Source organism: Pyrgilauda ruficollis, unplaced genomic scaffold (genome assembly GCF_017590135.1).
Source record: "Pyrgilauda ruficollis isolate IOZ18807 unplaced genomic scaffold, ASM1759013v1 scaffold202, whole genome shotgun sequence".
Classification (NCBI taxonomy): domain Eukaryota; kingdom Metazoa; phylum Chordata; class Aves; order Passeriformes; family Passeridae; genus Pyrgilauda; species Pyrgilauda ruficollis.
Genome location: NW_024519430.1, coordinates 551,922 through 575,843, shown reverse-complemented (window position 1 = coordinate 575,843; position 23,922 = coordinate 551,922). Strand labels below are relative to the sequence as shown.

Here is a 23,922-nt window from a genome sequence, read left to right as displayed (position 1 = left end):
CTCCCCTCCCGCCCGCGCCCCCGGCCCCGCGCTGCCCGCCCGTGTCACGGCGCTCCGCGGCCTCCCCGCCCACCGCCTTCTCCCCTCCCAGACAGGCACGGCCGAGGCAAACCGGCGGGCGGGCGGCTGCCTCCGCCTCCCTTCCTTCTCCTCAGATGCCCTTTGCAGGGTTATTATTACAGTTCGTGGCTGCGCTCTGCCTGCCCCCCTCCCCGCCCGCCCCTCCGCGCTGCGCAGCGTGCTGGCCGCGCTCCCCGCCCGGGCTGGCCGCCGCCCAGGGGTGCGGGATTCCCGCGGCCCGGAACCAGCCCGCTCCGCTCCCGCTCCCGCTCCCGCTCCCGCTCCATCGCCCCATCGCCCCGCTCCATCGCCCCGCTCTCCGCACCCGGGGCTGCCCCGGCGGGGCTCGGCCGGCGGCGGGGCGGGCGCTGCCCCGGGGCTCCCAGACAGCGGGGGGAACGCGGAGCTGGGGATTATTGCAGACTAAGCAGTCTGGCGCTGCAGCATCGTGCGGGGGGAGGCGGGCGGGCAGGGGGAGTGTGTGTATGTGTGTGTGTGTGTGAGTGTGTGTGTGTGTAAAGGGGGGATGGAGCTGGCAGCTGGCCAGCTACCATCAGAATTAGCTCATTGTTCAATATAACCAGCGCTGGCAAGCAAAACCCAGCCCGGCTGGTGCAAACTCAGTAGTACTACTCCAATGAATCATGCTGTGCACTGGAGCTGTTTCCATGCTGGGAATAATTTATACAGATCAGGTAGAAAGTTGTGTTTTGTGTTAGTTACTGACTTGTGAAGTGCATTTGGCCAGGGGATTTTCTTTTCTTTTTTTTTTTTTTTCCTCCGAGGCTGCACTTTGGAAGAGGTGCAGTCATTCCTACCCACACCCCCTACCCTCTCTCCACTCCCCCAACTATAAATTCCCTTCTGTAGCATGCTGCCCTTTTGTAATCCACATTTGTGTTTCAGATCATGTAGAAAGGACAGAAAGTGAGCAGGGAGCGGGGGCTTTTGTCTGTAAGTATATACAATTCCAATCCACAGAATTTTATTTTTTTAGTTAATCCCCTTTCTCTCTCTCCCTCGCTCTCCCCCCTTTCTGCTTTCTTCTCTCTCTGTTTCTCTGTTTCTTTTAATTTCTTTTTGATTTCTTTCTGTCCTTAGCTGGACTTTGCTGCAGCTTGGCTTTCCCCTCTCGGTGCACATTTCCAAGCAGGCTTTTTAAAGGAAAATGAGGAAACATGCAGTATATATGTCTAACTCTTTGTCTTTGTGCTTTAAGGCTGGATTTCTAGGCTGAGGATTTTTCTGCACACATGCAAGGGGAGATGAGAAGTGATTTTCTAAATGCTTTCCTTTTTCTGGGTTTTGCACTCCGCAAGCACCAAAATACATTTTTGAACCTAATGCACTTGGCTTTGTTAGCATGCATGCAAGGCTCTAGGACAGGTTTATCATCTCCTTTCTTCTCCCTTGTAAAACGAATCTCCCTCTTCTCCGCCCTGACACTGGATTCCTCTCAGGCTGCTGGGGTTTATTTTTAGAAAGCAGTCATTCTTGCAACAGTCTTCTGCATTTTTGCATGTGCAGCAGTTAAATTTTGGGTGGTTCTTTTGAGAGAAAAAAAAAGCAACAAAACAACAAAGCCAAAACAAGCCATGTTTTGCTGAACATGTAGTGACATGCTACTTTTTTCAAACATTTCTGTGTGTATTTATGGATATGAGTTTGCAGTTTTAAATCCAATATGTATGTGTGTGTTTGTGTAAACATATGACTCATACCTAATTATATTTCATACATACGTGCTATAGGTAAGAAACATGTAATCAATAGAAGAGAACTTTTAATTTTTGTTTCTATAAGAAAGCTGATAAAGGAGATATGCTACAAATTCAGTCCATTAAGATCGTGATAATTTAAGGTAAATGAGGTAGGACCTACTCTTTTTTTTTTTTTTTTTCTCCCTGTTTAAAATAGGTGGTGTGTGTGGAATAGAGAGAGGGAGAAAACTGGGGGTTATGTAATGCAGTGCCATTTCCAAAAATACCTACTCTCTGGGCTGTTGCATTGTGTTATACTTGTTCCTTGATTGCAAAAAACCCACACTTAGTAGTATGCCTGGGAACAATGGACCACAAATTACAGTAAACACAGACTGACAGGTTTTTGTCCTCTTGACTGATTTTTTACCTGTGTTAACCATTACATATGGTTAGAAATATACCCAGTGCTAAGAATAGCGTAGGGTTCTGCAAATCCAGGTACCAGGGATTCCTTTGTCCTATATTTAAGCCTACAGACCACTGAAGTTCACAGATGTATGATATATAAGCATATGTGTGGTTAGAATAATTTGCATGACTTTCATCTTAACCACTGAAGCTTATACTTGGTTCACCCACTGTTATGCTGGCAAAAAAATACCTTTTAACTATTGCGACAGTTGGAATTACTTATTTTTTTTCATTTTTAATTTTTAAAATTGTTTTCAGATTGTTCTCCTTGTGCTACTTGAGAGAAACTGCAATCCCAAGACTTAACAGAACCTAAAAATGGTAAGAATTAGTTGCTTTAGCAGACTATCAATAATTTGTTGTGTCAATACAAACCTTATTTCCCTCTTCCCAATACTCATTTATAAGTAGTACCTTTATATGACATCGTTTTTGAGGCTATGGGGACTTGCCATACAATAACTGATGTACTCTGAAAAGCTCCTTATGTTGGATCTTTCATTTTCTTGCATTTTTTGAATAAAAATATCAAATCCGTCTCTTTGCAGTAAGGCTTATTTAATTGAAACAAGAAATATTTAAGTTATTGTGAAAAATACACATCATAACACATGTAGCAATACATGCAGACAAAACATTATCCAGTAATGCCAACACTGACACCTTTCTCCCAGAAAGAAGAAATAGGTCATTGCACTTTGTAAGTGAAAAATATTTAATGTTTGTTTGTCAGGGAAGTACATATGATGCAATGCTAATTTTTTTTTTAGGTTAACCTCCTGAAAACACTACCATTTTTTGTGACACAGATCTGTTCTAGAGAAAAATGTTTAGGACTCAAACCTGACGGAACTTATAGGCACTTGTTTGGAATGTATTTAATGAACAACAACCTCTTTCCTTCAGTGCTAATTGTGTTTCTGTTTTTATTGATTAAAGCCCATTTTTTATGTTCTGACTGACAAACTCCTGATTTTAAGGATATGCATGTAAAAATGGTATTCTCTGAGAAGGACTATCTCAGACTCAGGAGGATAAAGGTAACAGTATTTTTTTTAGAAAAAGTGCTCAAAGTAGGCAGATTTTGTTCAGACAGTTTTTCATCCTACAGCATTCTTATTTGAGGATGCAACTATCTCAGAATCATATCTAAATACATGTACTGGCAAAAAAGTGTATTTTGGATGCTACAGGATCAATCATGATCAATAATGCTAATGTTAATTAGTACTGAGCAATGCTTTCAGTAGCATTGCATAGGGTGTACATTAGCACAGAATATTTTCCCCAGTGTGAGGTTCTGAGCGACATACTCTTACGAAGATTGGACTAATTGCATTAATATTATCCCTGTCTGGTTCTTTGGCGTTGTTTTGATATGGGGGAGGAGTGATGATCAAAGAATGATTAAAATAAGCAAATACACACTCTGTTATAAAGGCTTTGTTTTTCTTTTTTGGCTCCTTGTTTTATATCATTCCTATCTGCAGAAATAAACTTGCAAATTCTGGAGTTTTAGTCTATTCCGGAACCTACTTTCATCAAAGTGCTTTGCTCATCTGTGTATAAGTGAATAGATGGGGGTGGGGAATTAAAAGGGAAATGATTCACTTAAACTGTGAATAGAAATCATGCTAAAATACATGTTGTTCACACAACTGTGGAATATTGGATAAGGCAACTGTTTTCCTACCAACACCAAGGTGACAATCAGCCCACATTTTAGATGTTATGCAGGCTGCTCTGTGCAATATATGCCTATCTGTGGAACAAAATATTATTTTAAATTTAGTTAGGCATAAAATAGCCACTGATTTCTACCAGCAGATGGTTCTATAAATCTAGCAAGGTTCCTGTAGTAGTCAATGGAATCAGTCTTATAAAGCCAGTCTCTGGGCCAGAATTTAAAATACAACTTAAAACTATGCAAATGCAAAAATTAAAATGTTGTTACACACCTGTCTAGTCCCATTGTTTGCTTTGCAGTGTAACATAAATACAAACCTTGTTTAGCTGTTTTTAAAAGTTCTCCTTCTTTTTTGTGATAAAAATTAAAATGTACTATTAGGTTTTACCTCAGCTTGCAAGGATGTTGAAGATGTGATACTTGGCAGAATCTCTTCTCCTACCACCACCTTTTTCTCCCCTTTTTTTTTTCTTCTGGCACACTAACACTGGATATAATTCTAAGTCAGACCAGTGACACACTTTCCTTGCAGTAGTGGACACACTTGTCTTTGGCATATTTCTTATTGTATTAATTGCAAGCATCTCTCTAACCATTCTAATTTACAGGAAATACTCTTCTTTGCATATCAAGACTTTCTACACACTGAAATACATCACGATGAAAGTGCTTACTTTGTTTTAATATCAAGTATATGCAAAGGCTCTACCCTGCTCTCTCTGGTCAGTTAAAATTTAGCTATTGTGTTTCAGAAGACTGAGATAGATGTTAAAAAATGGGGGAAAATGGCCTTCTTATTCCTTTGCTAGTCTGAAAGTTCATTAATTATGTAGCTAAGCTTACAGCAGGATTTGAAATGACTAGAATAAACTTGTTCAGTGAGAACAAAAGAGTTCTTGGTTTAACTTCACTGTCTTACCCTCTTAGTTTGTTAATTTTCTTTCTCATAAAATGTTTCTTAGACATTTTAAACAGTAAAAGCAAATTATTTATCACATTAGTTTTCAATGCTGCTTCTCCTTTCCCTGGAATTGGAATTCGAATTACCTGATTAATTAATCAATCAGTCTTTCTTGCACCTGTTTAGTAATAATATCCTCAATTTTAAGAGGAACAGAAAAGCAGAGGAGTGCACTTTCTAGTATTCTTATAATTTTAACTCATGGACATTTTGAGCCATTTTACACAAGAATATTTGCCATTTGAAGATATGTCCTTACTTCTGCATAACGCATTTCCTTTAAATGTCTGCCTGAAGGAGGAAAGAGCCTTTTATATTTATAAATGCAAGGTATAAAATCCTGAGATGACTTAAGTGGTTTTTTAATTTGAAATGGTAGAACTTCTATATACTATCTTCGTGGCAAGTGCTGAGTGCTATGAAATGTAAACTAAAATTTTACTTAATATTAACTAAGCTTTTAGTTAACAAGGGGGAAAAAACAGTTCTAACTAAAAAAAAAAATTAAAAAAGGAATTAGTTTTAAATTTTTTTCTACCACTTCCAATCATTGAAAATGATCCAATCAATTAAATAAAGGAACATGTTAGAAAAGTGGGAGTAAGGAAGTCTTAATTCCAGTTTTCTGTGATCTCAAAGAAGGCTCCTAGCAAAACCAGGAAAAGGTTGGGTTTTGTGTTGTTTGTTTCTGTTATGGTATATATTTGTTTTCAAATAAAGAAATCAGATCATCATTTTGGACAGTTAGAGGAGTGGTCAAAGCACTCAGATGTGTCCTTTTCTCCTTCTTGTGCATTTTAAGTTCTGGGAGCTCACAGATGGTGCTTAAAGAATTTAAACTAGCAATGCTAATAAATGTGTATATCAGTAAACAGATCCTTAAGAATTTAATTTTGACTATTCTGAAAGTAAACAAAAGATAATGTAGATCCAATTATTAATTTTCTCCTGACTTACCACAATGAGATGGCTTTCTTGTCAGCATTTCTTACTGGTGTCTCTGGGTTTGCTGTTGTACAGTATAGCTGTGTCATTGCCGAGCAAAAAGGTTCTGGAAGTAGGTCATTTGGGCTGAATGCTTCCTGTCCTGCATCCTTGCCTGAACCTCATCAGTTCTGAGGTTATTCTGTCATATTTCGTCATTTACATTCCCTGCACTTTATAGTCTTACTTGGAGGAAAAGAGAGCTTTGGGGGTGAGAACAGTTTGGAGAAAAGCCCTTCTTTTTTAAGTCAGAGGGAAAGAAAACACAGCCTGCATTTGGTTGAAGAGAAAAGAATCACCATCCCATTTGGTTTTTATTTGTAGGGATTTTTTTCTTCTAGTTTGTAGAGAAATTTATAATATCATTTACATCAGGTGAAGATATTTATGAAGAAAATTTTGTGTTTAAAATTTTATCCCAATTTAACCATTACTAACCTTTTTCCAGGGAGTTACATGCAGGTGTATTTACACATTCTGTAATTTTCTGTGCCCCTGGGCTGGAACAGCTTTTCATAATTTTAGGATTATTTGTGGAGAATGGAGTCTAGAATTGGTCTGGCAGAGGCAGGCATTATTTGGAAGCTTTTATATGCTCTGAGAAAAAAAAAAAAAAGGAAGCAAGGTAATGAAATGAGACATTATGTCCAGCCTATTACTGGATAGGCAGCTTAGGCAGCTCTTGGTCTGGCATAAGAAAACTCATACCTGGTTGATTATTACCAAGCCTGGTACTGGAACTGGAATTGGAGTCTCCTTTATGTTAAGTCAGGGCCACACAGAACCTGCAGGACTGTCAGACCCTCTTCTGTTCATGTACAGCATGGGCGGAATTTAGTCAAGAGAAGTAATTGTGAGGGATGAAAATGAAATAGTTTTGGCTGTCTGAACGTGTATATTGTGCTTTTTTATTATGCTTATGTAATCTGCATGTCATACATTGTGTGTAGTTTGCACAGTGCTACTTGATTGCTGAAAGCTCAGGGAGAATTAGTAAGCTTTTCCAGCTTGCAAAGTTTATAAGCAGAAATACAAACCAGTTTTTGCAATACTTCTGTCAAGCCACCTGTTCAGCTGAGCAGAAAACAAACCTTTACTTGATTATGGATAGAAAAACAGAGTTTAAAAAAAAAAAGTAATTTTTGCTCAAAGCTATAGGTACAGTAGATATTACAGTGGTAGAGGTCATATGCACATGAAAAGACAAAAGCTTTTTATGTACTTGTTTCTATTCAGTCAGAAACATGCTCTGGATGCTAAAATTTTGCTACTCTGCCCCAGCATACTCTATCTGAACCAAACTGTGTTGACACATGGAATGGGAGGTTTATGTAATACCAAGTCCAGAAAAAATCTTTACTAATTTTTTTCTCAAAGACTGAAATTTTGGAAAACCAGAAATAAGAATATACATCTAGTAACACTACAGATATAACATTGGTTTTTAAAGGCTTGGGGTCTAATGCCATCACTAACAATATTTTTACTTTTTTTCTGACTTTGCTATGCTGCTGCTTCATAACTGAATTCTAATCCTTATGTATGCTGAAGAGATGGGGAAAGGAGGACACTTAATTGTTCTAGCACAACTTTATAAGCATAATTCAGTTGGCATCATTGGCTGGGGCAGGATATTTTAATAAAAATAGTTTTATCTATTTGTATTTTGGTTTTATTTCAAATATTTATTAATCTCATTAAACCATATTAATTGAGGGCACAATCTTCAAAGGTGAAAAAAATATTCTTTCCAAATGCTTAATGTAGAATGATAGTATGAATCACTGTTTGAATGTTACATGCAATTCTATTTGGACTTCTGGTCTGGCAAATTCACAGTAGCAGTACTGAATGAATCCTTGTGTACATGTTGCTGGGAGGATTCCTGATGTTTTCTTCTGTAAACACTGCATTACAATAAACAAAAAAACAAGTAAAAACAACCCACCCTCAGAATAAATAGGTTTTCCTCATCCTGCAGAAAGAAGTGTCTATGGAATAATTTTGTAAATAGTAACCTGATTATCTCTACTAGCTTGGCATACTTAGGGGGGAGCAGTTAAAAAAAGTTCTAACAAATTTGTGCGTCCTCGCTGGAGGTGGTAAAAGCTTTGGCTTAATATACACATTATCAGAAAGAACCCCTGGCCTCTTCCAGCACTGATGTTTGGAAGGCACACATTGACACCTTAGAGCTACCCTTAGAAAGGTCAACTTAGAGAGGAACAAATCTTCTTCTGTGCTTTAAAATGACTGTGTGTCTGTGATAAATCTCCATGACAAAAGAGTATGAGTTTACACAGCTCCTTAGATGAGTCCCAGAACCCACAGACATTTTATTACTTTTCGCCTCCAGAACATGATACATTTTGTGCTTTTGTGTCTGGAGTAGCACTTAGCTGCATTACTATCTGCCTAATAGAGGCTGGTAGTAGGGAGGCTTCAGGTAAATCTACTACAGTGCTTTCAAGCACTTGTTAGCAATCAGCTGCCCTCATTGCATCTCTCTTAATGAGGTAAGTAAGGACTGGCTGTATAAGGTGGTTTTCTCTCCCATTTCCAAGAGTATGGCTGGGGCTTTTTTATACTTGCCTGCAAAATGCTGCTTGGTTAAGGGGCTGTCACCCACTCAGCTGAAAGAAGGGCTCTGCACTTGGGGAACTGCATCCCTGGTTGGATTTCTACTCATCTTTTTGGTATGTGGGAGAAGAACTGTTGTAGTCCAAAGCAGTTCCTTGAGCCTTCGGTAAGTTACAGCATTCAGGCCAGTATTTAGAAAATGTATAGGAAATTTAAGAAATGAACACTTACTTTGGGAGACTGCTTGGTGTATACATTTTGTGTACCCCAGGAGTGGAGGGCCAGGTCTGAGGAGGCACACAGGAGAGGTGTTATTCTAGTCTGTTCCTATTCTTAACAATTCACTACTGGCCACTGTTCCTGCTGGATTTTCCCTTAAGATCAAAACTCAATAAAATGATGACACTGGACTAAACAGACTTTTTAGTCAGCCTCTGACCATGCTCCTTTTCTTCCTCCTCTGTAGCTCAAGTAATTTGTCTGTGTTATGTATGAAACTACTGAAAAACTACTATGCATCCTTTGTTTCAGAATTTTTGTTGCCAATTTTTGTTGTGTATCCACCTGAGTTTGTAACAATAGACTTGCTTATGCATCTTGTTCTGCAGTTACCATTAGATGTAGGTGCAAATAGTTACTAATTAGGCTCTACTTTATTGCACTTGAGGAGCAAATTACAAACTACTATGTAATTAACTGAGAACTAGAGTATTATTTCAATTCTCAGCCTTGTTGTTGTTGTTGTTGTTTTTCTGTGTGTTGCATATTAAGTAAAACAAAAAAAAAACAACTGTGGTACAGAGGCAAACAAAATAAATATGTGGGGTTGTACTGGGTTCTGAGTTAGGTTTTCTGGATGGCTGATTTGCTTATTTTGATTTCTCTGATGTTTTGCAGTTTTGGAGAACATAGACAGAAATTTACTGGAGGAACAAAGTAATTCGCAGCCATTTTATTGCTTGATGGAACTTTCCACATAATATACATTTGTTTTTTATTTTCTCTGAAATAAATGTATTCTTTCTCTTTCAAGGAGTGCAATACTCTGGTAATAGTTTACTCTTAGTAAAATTAATTAATTCGGTAAGAAGTTGGAGGAGCATTTATGACTGTGTTCACAATGTACTGCTTAATTTTTTTTCTCTTATTCTTTGTATGCATGGTAAATATTAACAATGTTTTGCAATGATTTTTGTGTATTAATGAAATAAAAAAGCAGCATGACACTTGTAGCACACAAGCAGGATTAATCCTAGCTGGTGCAGAAATGTGAAAATTGATCTCTCTTCCTAAAAATTGCATCACATCCAGGCCCCTCCCCAGGGAAAGTTAGAAAGTGGTTTCTAGAGCTAACCTCATTCAATCGCATATGTTAGAATACACTTAAAGTCTCTGTAGAGGGGTTCTTGCTGGATAAAGAATTGCGCAGAATTCTTATTTGTAAATACACATATAAAACATGCAGCCTGTATATACAGGCCTGGATGAGGACAGGAATGAATCCCTTGAAGAAGCTGATACAGATAAGCCAGGGTAGGAGACTGGATAGGAGCAGATGCTTCAGTGTAAGCTCAAGAATAGATGCTTTAAGAAGAACAAAGGAAACAACAGATGACAATGGGTTTATAGGAGAAGCTTTTCAAGGTCACTTCCTTATGCTGTATAGGGAAGGAGCAAACTACATCCTGTTCTGTGAAATCTACAGAAATTGCTGAAAAGATTCAAAAGGACTACAAAAGTCTCCAAATACCTAATAAATAAACTTTGTCATTCATTTGCAGTGTGGAGAGGGGGATGCAAGGAAAAGCATATTTGTCTCATTTAGGCCTTTTCATCTCTATGTCGTTGTGAGTTTGAGTCATCAGATGGGGAGGAATAAAAAGCAGCAGTAATATCTTCCCCATGAAAAGGCAAAGACATGAAAAGATGCTGATGCAGAAAAGTCAAAGGCAAATTCAGGTGTACAGCTGTCTTGCCACGATCTGCTGATATACTGCCAAGTATTAATTATCATTGCAATGGCAGATAGTCTCACAAAGGTGTGCCACTTGGAGCAATCCCAGCTGCAGATTCATGATGTAACTCTTCATCAGTTCTCTCAAACCATTTATCTAACCTTTACTTTGTGAAACTAACCAAGTGAAATAAATGTCAATTATTGGGTTTTCCCACTGTTTTTTTGATGTACATGGCACTGATGTGAAAACCAGGGATGATAAAAAATCTGCTGCTCTGAAGGATACTGAAATCATGAAGTCAGGTTATTTGGGATGACTGTCGCTGCACCTCAGGCGGAGGCTCACACTCGTGATGCAGAGACACTCAAAAATGCAAACAAGTTCACAAAATTGTTAAGCCTCACATCTGCTAAATCATACATTCACAGCATTTTAAAATTATTAAGCTAAGGTAATGAAGTTGCACTTTAACTTGGGCAAGTCTGGCTTCTGCTGTTTCTGTAGGGAAATCTTCCTCAGTGAGCCTGTTCCAGAATCAGGCTATCAGCAGCCTCCCATTTCATCATGAGTACAGCTTCTTAAATATAACAAAGGCTCATCAAAACTTCAAGGACTCACTGAAATAAGGAGAAATGATGAGCACTCTTGATGTAGCTTTGTCCTTGCCCTCTCCAGAAGATCTAGAAAATAAAAGCAGTGACTGATAGAATAATTCTGTCTAACTAAACTCTCAAAAAGCAGCAACCATTCAGTTGACAGTTGCTGTATTTATTAAATCTTGTGTGCTACGTTAGGAACGCAGTGGATATTTGTATTTTATACTTTCATAATATTCCCCTCATAGTCTTAAAAATAAATTACAGTGTATGGGAGCATTAGTTTGCCCCTTGCACTGAAGTAAAGGCTTTGATCCTAGCACAAGCTTTCCCTCCAGTTTGGTTTAAAAAGAATTAGTGAGGTTTTCATTCACAAAATTATTTATTTAGTGTTTGAGCAGTGGTGCAGTAAGATTGTTTATGCACTCAGATTGTGATTGTGGGATGTTGGTTAGAAAGAAAATGTTTTACTGCAGTGGGAGGCATTTGGGGGAATTAAAAAGTACATGGTAGGATGTGCTGTGAAACCTACATCTACAGCTCGAACTAGCTGGCAACTAAGAAATTTTAAAGAAATGTGGGTACAGAAATGAGAAGCAGCATTCCTTTTTGCTTATACAGCCCACTCTCAGGAGGAGGGTGGCCTCTCTCCCTTTCTCTGTTCTGGATTAGGCACACAGGTCACTCAGTCCTCACAGCTGCACAATGTCATTTTAGTGCTGCAGAGAGAGCATGCATACTTCTTTCTTTGCTTCTTTTTCCCACACACGCCTTATCATTCTACTCCCATGTTCCTCAGCATGTGGCCATCTGTGTCTGCTATTACACTGCTAATCCATATAGTAAATATTTTTCTTATAATTTTTTCCTTTCCTAGGTAGGTTACTGCAGAATTATTGGACATGGTCACCTATTATTTGGAATTAGGATCTACAGTACTTGTCATCATTTCCTTTTTGTTTTCATTTCCTGCTGCCTCAAAATTGGTTTATAAGACTAAGAGATTACCTGAAGCTTCTCTAAAAGGTGGTTGCTGATTTCCTCAGAGCAGTTGCTCTTCAATAAACTTTTAGTTAAGAAATCAAGAGTGCAGTTGAATACCACTCTACATCCTGAATAAGACTTGATTACAAGAATTCAGTTGTGGTTCACATGGGGGAAAAAAGAAAAAAAAATAATTACAAGGGTTTTCTCAATTTTTTCTTAACCATAAAAACCTCGGGAATGCTTAACAGGAGTATACTCATTGTAGGAAGTTTAGCATGCCATAGGTCTGGGGTTTTTTTGTTCTTGATGGATTTATGTGAATGTTTGAAAGATGCTCTTAGGGAATAGGAATGAAGAGTGGGTACCAAATAAATTTTAGATTTTGATCTGACTAATAGAGTATGTTAAGTTCAGCTCTGTATAAATTATTTAATGTATCTGTTTTGAGGCTTGGCAAAAGATTGTACTTCCCTACCATTATTCTTTTAAAAAGCATGGCTTAAAATGAAAACAAACCCTCCAGCTTAAAATGTAAAAAAAACCTCCAGGAATTAGAATTTTGAAGTATTGGTAAAACAGAGCAAGAGCAAAAGAGTTTCTCAGTCTGTTGGCCAAAGGAGTAAAGTAGACTCTACTGGTTTTTAATCCTCCTGGTTTGAAAATACCCAAGCTGAAACAACCCAAAAAACTATCAGTAGTTCTGGAATCTGAGAGATCTGGTAAACAGACTAGGCATTTATTTGCCTCCACTTTTGCTCTTCTTTAATATTAAACTGCATTATTTGTATCTTTTCAGGTGACTGGAGGCTACAAAATTGAAAGCATACTCATAGAGAACACATAATTCCCAGTTTTCAAGTTGGCCTCAGTGTTTAAGGCAGAATTGCATGTTGTTGCATAGCAGTGTCTTAGGCAGCTCTTCCCACATGTGATGGTTCATGGATGAAGTTTCCTGGCTTAACTGTCGGGCTAATGAGGATCAGTGAGGCTATCAGTGTGAGTCAGCATTATGCAGACTTGCAGAAACCGTACTTTTCAATCCACCCTAAAGCTCAGTAATTCCATTCTGAATCCTGATACTTTGGTTATTTAAGCCAAGCCTGCACTTGCATAACAGTCACACAGGAAGTACTAAGAAATGAAAATTTGGTGTGTATCAATGGAAGCATTTATTTAGAAGTGTTTTCTTCATGCTAACAGCTGGATTGTTGTAACCCTTACATCCTACTCTGTAATGGATCATTGCTTTCTGCTCTCATAGCTCATCTTACAACATTTATATCAGTACTTTTGAGCTGCTGTAACTGAATTAATGTTCTATGTGTTTTTCTAATACCCTAGTTATCAGTAAATTTGAACTTCTGAGTAGTTTCTGCATTTATAAAGCACAGCAAGATGTCATGGTTTGTTTTATATCTTTTTTTTTCTCCTTTGGGTGAATTACAGGAAATCTAAAGTGGACTTCTCTACACCAGCATTTTTTTTTCCATTTCAGAATCTTCCTCTACTTGGCCAGATTCCAAGCCATGATTCTCCACCCTTTCAGCATTGCTCCCAAGGCAGAGTCCTTTGTCCATTCAGGACTCTGGTACAGTGATAGCAGAACAGTAACTTCATGTGAAATAGGTCCATGTGATTATTATCTACCAGCATGGTAGATAATATTATTATTATCTACCATATAATTATAATATTATTACACACAGTATTTGTTTTTGAAGAAGAAAAAAGGATACTATTGAATTATTTTTTTAAACAGAGGATTACTGTGAAAGATAGTTTGGGGATTATGTGGGGTATTCAGGTGGTGGTAGGTTTTGGGGTTTCATTTTTTTTAAACCTGGAGCATAATTGTGAGCTCATCTTACACTCCTTTTCCCTTCTGCCTCATTCCCAAAATCCACCCACAAACTGCAATTCTTCCAAGTTTTTATTAATTTAATTTGAGGAATCCATTCTTTTTCATCTAACTTCATGTGCTTATTTTATTCCTATTAGGTTATTAATAGGGATAACACACCCATAGTCTAACCTAAATACATCTCAGACTCCATGCAAAATATAGAAGTTTGTATTCATGATAATGACTAATTCAGAATTCTGATGCTTTTGTGATCCTCCCATATACATTTTGTATACTTTGCTGGTGTGAACAGCGTATCCTGTGGTACAGCTAAACTTCTACTGCTATTTCCCACCATGAGTTTTCACACAGAAAGTATGACTACACAATAAAATCAACACATAATTGCAGAATGAATAATAAGTGATTATAAATAGCAACAGAAAAACTCAGAGGTTACTTGGTATCTTTCATACAAGTGTTCAAATATTCAGAGTGAGCATTAACTGAATTCACAGAGAGCCCTGTGCTACACATTGGTTATTTTATGTCAAACACACCCAGAGAGCTGAACTGACTTGTCTGAGACCTCAGATATGAAAAAAATCTGTTGCTTTAATCCGTAGAAAGTACTGTTTGTACTGCAGAAAAGCATGGGAGAGTGTACAAAGCAGGCACTGCCTTGAGCTCTGAGTTTTAAATTTCTCTCCTCTAAATTATAGAAGAGTTCAGTATTTTCTGTTGGGAAGAGGATTTAAATACTCTTCCAATATTTTCTCCAGGATTGAACTAGTCCAGTTGTGACAGCTAATAGTCAACATGCACTTCCCCAGAAATGGAAACTTTTCTCATGTTTCAATACATGCACAGGAGCAAGAGAGAGAGTAAAACTGGCCCAGCGCTTACTTAACTGACTATGAAAATTTTGATTTCCAAAGTGCAAACAAATCTGAATGGTGTAATTTATAATGGTTAGCTCAAAACCCTGACAGTTTGACAGCCTGGCATCATGCAGAAAGAGTTCAATTCACCCAACACCAAGAGCCCAGGAGAAAGACCCAGCGAGAAAATAAATTTAAGAATGTAACTTGTATGTAACTTGTACCTGACTACTTTGGTGTTTCTGAGACTGAGATGAAGAGATATTCTGATCTTCATCTTGAACCTGAGAGGAACCATCTTGGTATTTATTCACTTTAACCTCTACTGTATTCAGTGCCCAGCTTAGGATCTTATACATTTTACATGGAAAAATTTTCCTGTGGGTGTCGTAGGACAGGACCTTAACTGTTAAATCCTGCTGCCAGCTACTTTGTTGAATGTGTTTTATAATGTGTTGGAATTTTTTTAATGTGAAAAATACAGGGAGCTAACACAGAATTATAATTGTTTCAATGATCTTATAAAGTTATATATTCTAGTTCATCAGTCATTGTGAAAGGATATCAAAGATGTGGTGCTTTTGTCACCTACAGTCATCAGCAAAGATAATTAACTTCATTTAAGCAGCCCTTTGACAGTGACCCATGGCAAAAGGGAATGGGCAGGTTTTATTCCAATATCCTCAGCAGGTTCATTAGTACAGACATCCTCTATAAAGAATTTATTAGAGATATTTAAAAAAAAATATACATCCTATACTCTTTTAATTTTTTTTTGAAGCACCTGTTGAATGCAGATAAACATAAAACAATATAGTTGAAATGCTCTAGAGACAGATGTTGTCATGGGTACAAAATATATGTACTAAACATGAAACACTCTGAGCCAAGGTCTACTGACATTAGACTTTTTTTAGTAACGTGGTCTGTCACAAGAACACCACTGCCCTTAATGGATCTCTCTTTTTTAGTAAGATCTTGTATGTATTTATGTCACTACAGGTTTATCAGCCAGGTTCAATGATTTGGATAAGCCAGAAGATCTTTCCAAACAGCCGTGGGGATGGGGGATTTCCAAAGGTAAAGTTATTTATGTGATTTCTTTAATATAATAAATAGTTTGCGAAGATGAAAGTTTTTGGGGAAAAAAAATTAAAATTGAAAGTTCAATGGATTTTATTTTACAACTACTTCAAGAAAGAAGTCAGCTCTCCTGATTTCATCCCGAGTACCATGTTGCTCTGTTTTTCTTAAAACCTTGGCTCCTTACACCATGCAGTTAACTGCAGAGCTCAGTTTTCATTTTATAATTGTGTTTTTAGCCTTCAGGCTTGCAGAAAACATGGACTCTTGCTGGCTGCACACCAGAAGGAAAACATACTAATTTTCAAAGGCTCATATTTCTTAAGCCTGCCTTTTGATTTTACAAGCTTGACATCTGAGTTTTGAATGCTTAATTTTGGCAATGCTTTCCTAGCAATGCAGATGAAAAAGTCAGTGATAATGCAGCAGGAGGAACTGGGTGGTGTTGCTTATCTTTTATTAAGTATCTTGCTTGTGGGTTACCTGGCTTGAGTAACAAGCATACAAAGCATGGCAGTTTTCATCTGAGTTTGACAAGAAGTACCACATACAAAGGCAGAAGATTTGGCTCATCAGACAGCATTAATAAGACTTTATTCTGTTACCATTACTGGTTTAAAAATATGAAACTGCACATGGAATTTCATTAGTGAAAGACAACAGATTATGCAGAACTACAGGATGTACATGGATTTTTTTTCTTATTCCCTTTCAATTACTGGCTCAAACAGGTAGGTAAAGAAAAGAACACATGGAAAATTGTTTTGATTAAGTTTCAGTTAATAACTAGGTTTCCGCTCTTTGTAACTCTGCTATTGTTCCATATGGATAACACTATATTTTCTTCTACTCTATTTCCTCTACAAGGGAACTTCTAAAGTTTATAGGTGGGGTATTTGCAGCCTCATGTGCCAGCCTGACAGTCTTTAAACTAGGATATATGGCAGTACTGTGATTCTAGTATTCACGGTATTCCAAAAGTTCAGCTGAGAAGGCTGGTAGCAGTGCCAGAGCCTGATTAATGTGCTCTGTGGGGTCATACTTAGATCAAATGAATTTGCTAATTTTATGAATCAGCTGTGTGTTAATTAGATGATTTTTATTCAAAATGTTAAGTTAGAAGCTTTCAGTAAGTTGTCATTCATCATGAAACAAAGTCTCTCCCATAGCACAGGAATGAAGCTGAGCACTATGTGCACCATAACAACAATGCTGCATTATATTGGATTTATGAATAGCTGCGGGTTTATGCTGTACATAGTTTGAAATAAAAGTTTCTCAGAAGGGATAACAGTTTCTCAACTAGCCAAAACATAAGTCTTTTTCCCCTTTAAAGTTACTGGATTCTTGTTTTTAAAATACAATTTTTTTCCTAGCCTTTATGTAATTCTTCAGAAGATATTTGGCATGTGCTGGTACAACAACCAGTTTTTAGAACTAGCTCCAAATTTTATTTCACAATTAACATTTGCACATAGTCCAGAGAATCATCTTTAACAGAAACTGTGCATCTTTGGAAATTTTTTCATTTGTACTATAAAATTAATTAGGATAAATTGGTGAAAAAAACTGCAGAAAGTTTTCAGTCCTCCAGATGAGCACTTTTATCTATTCAATGCTAAACACCTTAAACTTCTGAAACAAAAAAGTAAAATACATAGATTTTTAAAAACTAATATTTGAGATAAAAATGTTTTGTTGTTGCGTTTTTTTTTTTTTTTAAATTTTATTTTCGTGCAACCAACAAATATAACAACAAATATAAAAGGCTTCAGTTCTTAATGACAGTTTATTTCCAGACCTAGAAGGGTCACATGGGACTTTATATCTCATGATTGCATGGCAGGATTTCAGGACTGAGATTGTTTTCACAGCTGAAAAGGAACTGCCCGACACAATGCTTTTGGAAATTTGCCCAGACCTTTGGTCTGTGTGGTGTGCCTGTTTGCATGTGTAAGTTTCTAGTTTTCCCTTTGTATCTTGTAATGATACACAAGTAGCAAATTTAGTAACACAAAAATAAGTAAAAATATTATCATGAGGATGGAATTTTCTAGACTACTGTGAGGAAATGTGTTTGTGCAGTCACTAAAATTTAAATGTTATTTTCTTATTTTGAAATTCTTGCAAAATACCCATAATGGCTCTAGCAAATACACATTACAACTCCTTACCCTTCTGCATATGTACTGACCAAATTCTGCTCCTTTCCTCCATTTCTTGATGCCCAGGTCATCAAAGGAACAGGTCACCAACTATCTCCATGAAGGGATTTTGCTCTGTGCTCATCCTGAAAACTGCTCCTGTGTGCAGTGCAGAACACCATGGGGAGTTCATCTACCCAAAAGCAGAATTTATCCTGTACACTAATTTATCCTGTGGGAGAGCCATGGGATGGCTTCATTCCCAGCACAAGTAAATGTAGCAAATATGAACATCCCAGTGAAAATTCTGTGTTTGAAGAAAGGAAAATCTCTGAAAATTGCATTTTATTGATCATTAGGAAACTGCCATGTGTTTAATTCATAATTCAGAAATTCACATCAGAAAATAAATTAACTTGGAGAAGATAACTTTTATTTCTCAAACAAAGAGAAGTATTGAGCTTATGTGACAAACACATCCTAAACAATATGAGCAATAAAATACCTTTACAATTCTCACCACTTAAACACAAAAACCACAGATTTTCTTTTTCCTTATCTTAAGCTAAACAAATTATATTTGTTTCAGATCCCATATTGACATATAATCGACAAAGTACTTTAGGTATGTTCTTAGCCTTTAGGCTTCATTCTAAGGATTAAAATGACAAGTATAATTAAATGCTTAAAAATGTTTAAAAACTTTGCTGAATAGGCACAATTAAAATGTATGGTTAACAAAGATCTATCTGAGGCAGCTGGCTCATATGGTACACCACTTCCTTACCTGCTCAGAACAAGAAAACACTGCAGTGTTTTTAGTGTGCTCTTTTTGATGGATTAATATAGGGAAGGGACTTAGTAGTGTCTGTTGGTTGCTTAATTAGTAAAGTTTTTAAAAAATGAGAGGTCTAACCTGGAAAAAGTTCTCATAATATTAAGATGATCTTTCATAAATAAAATGCACTTTCATGTTTGTTCTTTTTAATTTTTTGCTGATAGGACACATTAATTCATGCCCACGTGAAATGTTTTTCTCAGATGCTGCAAGAACTTCCTGGTTTTCAAACAACCCTTTGTTCTCTGTGGCATCAGGTGCTTCAGTCATGTTTAGTAGATGAACTAAAGCTAGGGGACTATGGAAACTTTAGGATGAGAGAAGGGAGGATCCCACCAAACACAAATAATACCCCTTTTTCCTCTCCACAGGGCAATCTCCCCATCTCAAAGGAAGTGAATCGCAAGAAAAGTGATGCGGAGGGGGTGCACCTGGCTCCAGCAAGTGGCTATGGACAACATTTCACCAAAATCAATTACCTCTACTCTTTTTAAACATAATTTCTCCATTCGTATTACATATGATGTATGGGTTTGATGAGGTCATGGTGTCATATATTGGAAATTGTTTCTGTGTAAATCATCAAGTGTAAGAAGAAACTATGGGACTCTGAGCCTTGCTTTAGAGAATAACAGTGGACAAACGTGTACCATAAAAACTAGTTTTTAACATTCTAACTCAAGTGAAAGCTCTCAGAATTTCACACTGTGAATCCATGTTTACAAACATTACAGGTGGGCCCTCAGGCCTAGTTCTACCACAGCAATGTCTTTCACTACTCAAACTCCACAGCTCACACACAACCGGTAAACCACTCTCTCCATTTCCACCAACCCAAACTGCTTCTTGCAGAGGCTGAGAGTCCCCCTTTTTTTTCATTTAGATGTAACAAGCCTAGTAGTTTATTTTCATCAATTGTCTGTATATCTCTATATTTTATCCATGTACTCTTTTGATGTATAGAAGTAGTATGAAACTCATGGTTTCCTTGTGGTAAGTGATCGTGATGCTGCCACGGGATTTGAGACACTGATGAATGGTGCTATATTGGACTTTAAATACGCTCCTTGGCAAGGTAGCTCTGATGGAGTTATTTTTTATTTCCATGTTCTGAGAGGGTGTTGGTACTTTGTTTTTCTGAATGTTGTTCTTTAGACTGGACTGACTTGTTTACTTGTGTCTTCAGTGTGGCTTTCTTATTCAGTGCTGTAGGTGAGTAACTACTTATAGTGTACAAGTGAGGAACTGATTCCCTATCAGTGTCCACTCACAAACATGCAGTTATAGTGGGAGCAATCACAAAACTGTAATTTTTGTAAAATCTCCTTTCTGACTCCTATCCACCTTATGGAGAAAGATGAGCAATAATTTTCCACCAACTTCTCAAAATCTCTTGATTTTTGTCTTTTTTTCTTACAAGCCTTTTTTAAAGAAGGGACAAGTTTTAATGTCCTCTTCAAATCCATAAACTAGGGGATATAGTAAGAAAAATACAGCAAATTTCTGGGAAGAGAAGTCCTAAAGGGGAAAGAGTACATTTCCACAGTAGTGTCAACATGTGGAATTTACATTTTTGTTCTTGCTCCCAAACTACTATAAATACAAAATAACACAAACCACAAAACTAAGCAGTATCATCTACTCATGAAGTGTTGTTGTGTTAGACACAGTCTGAAAGCCCACCTTAATTTTTTATATAATTCTGTCTTTTAGCTATTCCTTTTACAGGGCAGGCCTTGTTCTGAACTGTCTTAGCTTCTGACTGTTAAATACCGATGCATGCACTGCACTTCTAGATTTCTTTCCTTTCCCTACCTTCTGTATCCCTTTCCTTGTACACTCACTTTATTTTCCAGTAGAATAGATATGTCTGCTGTGCTGTATATAGAGCAAGAAGTAATATTCAGCAGTTGTGGCATTTATGTATAGTTGCAGTTGTGTACTGCTGAAAATGCAGGCTTTTGTAACAATGTGATCTTTAATAATGCAAGTACCCAATGTATTTTAGCTATTTTAGTAGGATCTGTTCAATAAATATGCAAGCTCTAAGGGTAGCTGCGATGTGTCTCTCCTTATTACAATAAGGGCAGGATTCCCGTTACCGATTGTTTTCACCTGTTCTTTTCCTGAATCCTGAGGTTTGTTTCAGGAATATCTGGTGAAGTAAAAGGTAATCCCTTTTGTTTCTTGCTAAACAATAGCTATCAAGATAACTTAAATGCCAGACCTGGATGTGGGAAATGATCCATTGCAGGACAATGGCAGTCACATACGTGGCTTCCCAGACTGCTGAGTGGCTGGGTCAGATGTGACACTCAATGCCATTTTTAGTAGCCCCAGGAGGACACTCTGGGGTTGTGCATGGCAAATACAGTATGTTTCATTTTCTACTTCTGGTAAACTGAATTAAAAGGTAATTTCCCTTGTGTGGTAATTTGGTTTAAATAGTGTTGATAAGTCCTCTCTTAAAAATGCTTACTTTTATTTTTTTTATTGGTGGAAAAGTAACATACACATTGCTAAGTTTTAGAGCATATATTGGTTTCATAATAGTTTAGATATAGTAGAAACAAAGATTATTTAATATACACCGTGATTAATAGAAGCTTCCAGAATAAGCAAAGATGGCATACACTTCTGCATCTGCAATAGTGGCTGTGGCACACACATAGTATCAGTTTCATAAAGTTTAAAAGGAAAAGAAGTTATAGTTATGCATTAAAAAAGAAAAAAACATATGGCCATTTTAAAGAATGCCCCTCAGATTGAATACCTGTGTTTCACATTTGGGATGAAAATTCACATTTTAATTTTATTGATATAAATAGAATTATTGGGGAGAAAAAGCACAGTGTATATGTCTCACAGTCAGTTGTTGCAGAATACCATGACCAGATACTTTTTTACCTACCTCATTAAATAATAATTTCTGAAATAGACAAGTAAGAGAATTTTGAAAGCATTATGGTCAAATAAATTGATTCAGGCAACACTGGTTCTAACTTCAGACCTTTTTATAATATATCATGGAGGATCTAGAAAAATCAATATTTGTCATTCAGCAAATCGAGCAAAAAATAAAATCCTGAAGACGAATTCTGAAACATAGAAATAGTAATGAATGCTTGCTTTCATAAAGCATTTTACACAGACAAAATCACTGATTTGGAACTAACTGTTTTTACCATTGAGCATCATATTTTAAATGAAGAGTACGGCATAATGGTATGTGTTATCAATTAAGTCCCAGTATTAAAAAGGCTGCATCATTAATTACTAAATGCAGAATCCTTGCACTCAAGAGTTTGTACCACCAACAGTATCCTGAGGATGTGTATTAAAAAAACTGATTCATATTAATAATTTTATTCATTGGAAGTTAGCTAAATTCTGTCTGTAAGCATATAAAACATATGGAAACAATAATAAAAAATTTAAATCAATAGTACTTTAGTGCCAGACTCCAATTAAATTTCTACTATTAAAGCTGTACTACCATATTACAAATGATAAAAAATAAAATCAATATTTTACATAAGAAGTTCAAACAGAATAAGGAAATTTAAATAGAATGGAATGAACCCAAATTTGTCTCATCAGCATTATGCTCTTGTGAGTGTAAAAAAGAATATGAATATAACCACCAAGCCAAGTGAGGTAATGGTTTAGGACCACTCAGCAATGGCATATGATCCATGTGCTAAAGCACAAGACCCCTTTTTGTGGCCCTTCACATCCTTAGTGCGTATTAAGCTTCATCTTGAGTTCTGGTGAAGTAAGAGGCAAAAATGAGGGAGCTTTGGGCTTTGCTGCTCCAGCCATGAAAACATGGGTAACTTACATTCTAGTACAGGGAAAAGAAAGACCAGGAGGAAGAAAAAAGACGTGAAAAAAACCCCAAAAAACAAAAACAAAAACAAAAAAAAAAAGAAAACAAAACAACCAAAACAAACAAACAAACAAACAAAAAAAAACCACCAAAAAAACAAATACAGCAAGCAATTAAGGAGAAATAAAAAATTCAGAACTTGAGCCTGTCTGGAGTCTGTCTGAACTAGAGGTCCAGAGGTGCAAGGTTTGCAGAGAGAAAACACAAGTGTCACATTCCAGTTTGGAACAGCTATTTTCCTTCACAGATACAGACCTGTGAAATGCACGGTTGAAAACCTGTAGGAATAAACCCTAGCTTTATGAGACAGTTGTTAATTTTTTTTTTTGCCCACGAAATTTTGTGAGTGAGGAGCAGCAGGAGAGGGGGTAGGCTGGCATCCCCCCTTGAAAAAAGATACAGCAGGACAAGGGTGTCTTGGCCAGTGGTGTCAGGGGTAGGATGCAGGCTTATCCCAGCTTAGATCTTGAGACTCGAGCACTTTTTCTGCCCAGGGACATGCCTGGCAAAGTTGAGACAGTGGCCACCACACTTAGAGCCTGTCTCCTAGTCCTGGACTAAGTAGGGGAACATGATATAACAGAGCAGATACACTGAAGTTTGTATCAACATGAAGAAAGAGCCCAGTATTTAGATACTCAAATGCTACCTGCTTATGCTTCAGGAAAAAAAACCAACGTAACAAACAAACAAAAACACACAAACAAAAAAAAATAGAAGAAAAAAAAAAAGAGAGAAAGAAAGATAAAAAAGAATATACATCCTGCATTTATAGTTCAACTGATATGTAAACATAACCTAGAATCTTCAGGTATCCTACTAGCACAGTGACAATCCTGCCGGCCTACACCTATCCATCTGAACTATTTCTTACGTGCATACAGAACTACCATCTGTCTGTCAGGGTATGGCCGGAGCACAAAGTGCTGTGTAGGCTGGTGTAAATTATCTCAGGAAGCAGAGTAACTGCAAAATCAGCACTGCCTGGGGAAAAAAAAAAAATCAGAAAAAGATGCTCATGCTCTTTGTGTGTTCGTTTCTATCTTGCCATTCCTGATGCTGCCTGAGCACCTTAGCTTGATCTCACCAATCAATTTGTAACATTACGGAGCAGCTTAATTCTATTCCTACTCTGAGGGCTCTGATTTGGTGTCTTAAGTTGTGGGTTTAAAGCTTTCACCCTGTATGTCTCTTGGTGTGTGCTACTTTTCAGAGCTCTCAGATTCTTGTGACTCATCTAATATTTTCCAGCTGGTG

General features: G+C 37.3%; 1 long non-coding RNA gene across 1 annotated transcript; it reads left to right on the top strand.

Annotated features, from left to right (window-relative positions):
- Positions 1-818: 818 nt before the first annotated feature.
- On the top strand, positions 819-9,751 carry LOC121353395. Its single transcript, XR_005955109.1, has 3 exons — positions 819-1,014; positions 2,493-2,555; positions 9,344-9,751. It is a non-coding gene; the product is annotated as an uncharacterized LOC121353395 (long non-coding RNA).
- Positions 9,752-23,922: the final 14,171 nt, after the last annotated feature.